This window comes from Aotus nancymaae, unplaced genomic scaffold (assembly GCF_030222135.1).
Source record: "Aotus nancymaae isolate 86718 unplaced genomic scaffold, 86718_ANA_hifiasm-v0.15.2.pri h1tg000041l, whole genome shotgun sequence".
Taxonomy (NCBI): domain Eukaryota; kingdom Metazoa; phylum Chordata; class Mammalia; order Primates; family Aotidae; genus Aotus; species Aotus nancymaae.
Genome location: NW_026988455.1, coordinates 31,090,161 through 31,094,335, shown reverse-complemented (window position 1 = coordinate 31,094,335; position 4,175 = coordinate 31,090,161). Strand labels below are relative to the sequence as shown.

Genomic DNA, 4,175 nt, shown 5'->3' with positions numbered 1-4,175 from the left:
TTCCTCAAAACCATGAAACAATCACTATTAGGATTATCAATAGCTGAGGCCCATATTTTTAGGATACAAAATTATACATACAGCTGGTAGTAATTGTGATCAACAAGAACAATTCCTTTCAAAGAAAACAAATAAATTATACCATCAGGTGAGTTGTATTTGTTTATAAGGGATCAAACCATATGCAATATATTTTGTTAATTTCTTTCTCTTTTCTTTCCTTTCTTTTTGACCAGCTTAATTCACTTTATTTTTCTTGTATAAAAACTCTATCATGTAGCCACAGCTGGAGCCTGCATCTTCTGTACAGAGACTTTTGTGTAGGTCTTGATGAAGTGGTCAGTGAATTCCTGATAGGAAGACTTGGTGAATACAGTCTCCTTCCAGAGGTCAGGGGTCAGGTAGCTGTAGGTCTTAGAGATGGCATCAAAGGTGGCCTTGGCGAAGTTGCCCAGGGGGTCAGTGCAGCCCCTGGCTAAGGGGTAGCAGTTATCGATACCAGCCATCAGCAGCAGCTTCTTGGGCATGGGTGCTGAGATGATGCCAGTGCCCCTGGGCGCACCAGCAAAGAGCCGCAGTGGCCTGTCACCTTGCAACGGACGGTGTGGGGCTTGCCGATCTTGTTTCCCCAGTAGCCTCTGCACACGGGGACAATGGAGAGCTTGGCTAGGTTGATGATCCCATGGATGGCAATGGCCACCACCTTGGAGCACTTAACACTCAGACCAACGTGGCCATTGTAGTCCCGGATGGCAACAAACACCCTGAATCTGGTGTACTAGCCTGCGCCGATCTGCTTCTGTACCAGCATCGTCTTCAAAACCTCATCCTTGAGAGAGGCCCCTCAAGAAAATGTCAATGATCTCAGACTTCTTGATGGCAGGGAGAAGAGATCCATTTCCTCCAGGGACTTGATCTTCATGTTCTTGACGAGGTGGCCCAGCTTGGTAATGGGCATCCACTCCTTGTCTCAGCCTTGCCTCTGTGAGCTCCACAGCCTCGGCCTCGGCCCCAGCCCCAACCACAGCCATGACCCTGGCTTCGGCCCCGGATGCCATGAAGTCTCCGCAGTTCCCTATCCCAGGGGCCACCAACCCACAACACCTGTATCATTCGCCATTTGGTGTTTTTTCAGAAGAAGAGTTAATTTCTTTCTTATTTACACTCTGTTTTTCCGAAACCATTTAAAATAAACTATTGTGTATTACTTTTATACGAATACCTTTAAAAAAACTGGGGGTTGGTTGGTTGGTTTTTGTTCCTGTTTTCCTTGACAAGTGTGAAATAAAAGGCTCCAGTTCTTTTAAGCTGATCTATGACCCATTTTCACCCCATTCAATAGCTGACTAATATGGCCTTTTCAGAAGGCCCTTAAACACACAGGACTTAGTTGGCCATTAATTGACAATTTTTAGACACATTAATCTCCAAACATGAATGTAACTAAGATCATAAAAATGTCTATTACCAATAGATGCAAGGTATAGTAGAAAGATCATAAAATATAGAATTAGAAAGCCTAAAGCCTTCACTTAATAATAAATAATTAAAGCTATCATTTTTAAGAGAATACTCCACCCTCAGCCTCCTGAGTAGCTGGCATTAGAGGCATGTACCACCATGCCTTGCTAATTTAATTTTTTTTAGACGGGGCAGGGGGTGGTCTCACTATATTGCCGAGGCTGGTCTCAAACTCTGGGCCTCAAGCAATCCTCCCAGCTTGGCCTCCCAAAGCACTGGGACTATAGGCATGAACCACCACTCACAGCCAGCACTTTTCATATATTATATAAAAACAATTCTTTGCCCTCCCATTCACATTATGTTTACACATTCCTTTGAGTATTGTGATCTTCTTTGTACAAAGGCAAAAACAGAGATTAAGTGATGCCCAAGTTCACAAAAAGAATAAATGGCAGATGATTCAAACCCAAGTCATCTCAATTCCTAAGCCTATACTACCTGGCTGTGACAGCCTTGGATGATCCTGTATGATTTGGATAAGCCCACTTTGTGTCTCTATAGATGTTAAGCTCTGGATAATAACAGTCCCCATGTCAGGGAATTTTCGAGATGATCATAAATGCAGAAGTACTTTTTAAACTACAAAGGTTAGTTAGACCATGTAAGGATGGAGAATCAGTACTCTCCTATGATCTGTTCATCCTGTAGTGCAGGGCAGACAGAGTCACTGCCACAGTGGACCCCTCGCTAACCTGACAGAAAAGTCTGGGGAAGACTGTTCAAAGGAGGACATCTAAAGCTGATCCCTGGCACCTCAGTTTATTTTCACAAAACTCTAAAAAGGTACAACGAGGAGGAACCTTGGTGACCACAGGCTAAATCAACCTTCTTCTCTTCTCAGATTTTACACAGGAGGCATCAGAGGCCCTGTAATTTAAGTGCTCAGCATCAGTGTACAACCCTAATTAGCAGCAAAACTAGAGGCAGCAACCCAGTGTCCAGCTACTACTATTACACTTTTCATGACATACGACCATCTCTTAACTCACTTCTACACAATTCTTGTTCAATAACCAGTAAGCATTAATTCATGAGGTACCATATCCTGCTCTAATTCCATGGAGAAAAAACCACTAACGTGGAAGGAAATAAAGCATCCAATGTGGAGTTCAATCTTCCAGAACTTACTAGCATTTTCAAACCAAATAAAACAGGATTAGAAATAGAATGTTTCTCTTTACATTTGTCTCTGTAGAGAAGAGTCTGCTTTCTATGTAGTCTGGATACTTTTTTTTCCTCATCATTAATATGTCTGGCTATTTCAAATCAACTCTCACAGTTATACTAGAGAACCAGGAAGAGAGTAATGGCTTCAGGAGAAAACATAAGAAGTCTCAGACAATTACCATTTTCTAATACTCTGAGGCAATCTCAGCCAAGTACCCAGCCCACCTGCCCCCAGAGGGCTGTGAACAGCCCTAACATCCAGCTCAATTCATACTGTGCCAAACAGCTTTGGCACATCTGTGCTGAGAATGAGATCCAAGAGTTTCAGACAATATGCTCTCTTGAGCTCCATCATATCCCACATTTTATTTTATTTATAAATGGACAAACGATTTATGGCTGCGGTGTGAAATTCAAAGAAGGAGCTGTGCACTTGGCATTTATAGTAGGTCAGGCAGCGGCACACCACCACAAACAATAATGCAAACAGGAAACAAAGGGTCAGGGTTGTGTGGAGGTTTTTAGGGTTTTTTTTCTATTATATACAGGATTAATAATAAACTCAGTGGGGCCTTCCCATAATGTATGCCCTGTTCAAAGTCAGCATGGACTGGTAATAATCTTCCCACCCTCATCTGTGGGAGGAAAACGGCCATTAACAATAGATTTCAAATGAGGGAGTTTAATGTAGTGAGGTTTCTAAAGTAAAAATAATAATAATAATTAAGGCATATAACCTTCTTCTTGCATAAGGTTTTTTACCCTTAGTACCTTCTTCTGACATCTGCCCAAAGTTGTGTAAGACTTAAAAATAAATGAAGTCATTAGTAGATTCAAGGCTACCTAGAGCTCTACTAAACAAAATGTTACCCTTACCCCAATGTGGGTTTAAAAAAAAATGCTGAACCTGCGGCCAGTCGATTGCTACACTAACCTTCTCGATAAATCTTGACAAAAGAGCTAACAGTATTTTTAAACAGACCTAATGTTCAGAGAAGTTTAGGTCACAGAAAAAATGAGTGTAAAGTACAGAAAGTTCCCATATGTCACTTTCCCTCACACAAACACAACTGTCCTCTCTATCAACATCCCACATGAGAATGGTACATTTGTTACAACTGACAAACCTACATTGACCCATCATTATCATCCAAAGCCCATAGTTCACCAAAGTCCATAGTTCACATTAGGGCTCATTCTTGATATTGCACATTCTGTAAGTTTTGACAAATGTATAATGACATGTCTCTGCCATTATAGTATCATACAGAATAGTTTCACTGCCCTAAAAATCCTCTGTGCTTCTCCTATTCATCTTTCTCTCCTGCCTATCCCCTGGAAACTACTGATCTTTTAAACAGTTTTGGCTTTTCTAGAATAGTTGGAATCATACACTACGTAGCCTTTACAGATTGGCCTCTTAAACTTAGTAATATACATTTAAGGTTCTTCCACATCTTTTCATAGCTTGATAGATCATTTAT

General features: G+C 41.2%; 1 pseudogene; it reads right to left on the bottom strand.

Moving 5' to 3' along the window:
- Window positions 1–272: 272 nt before the first annotated feature.
- Window positions 273–1,032, bottom strand: LOC105709309 (small ribosomal subunit protein uS5-like; annotated as a pseudogene).
- Window positions 1,033–4,175: the final 3,143 nt, after the last annotated feature.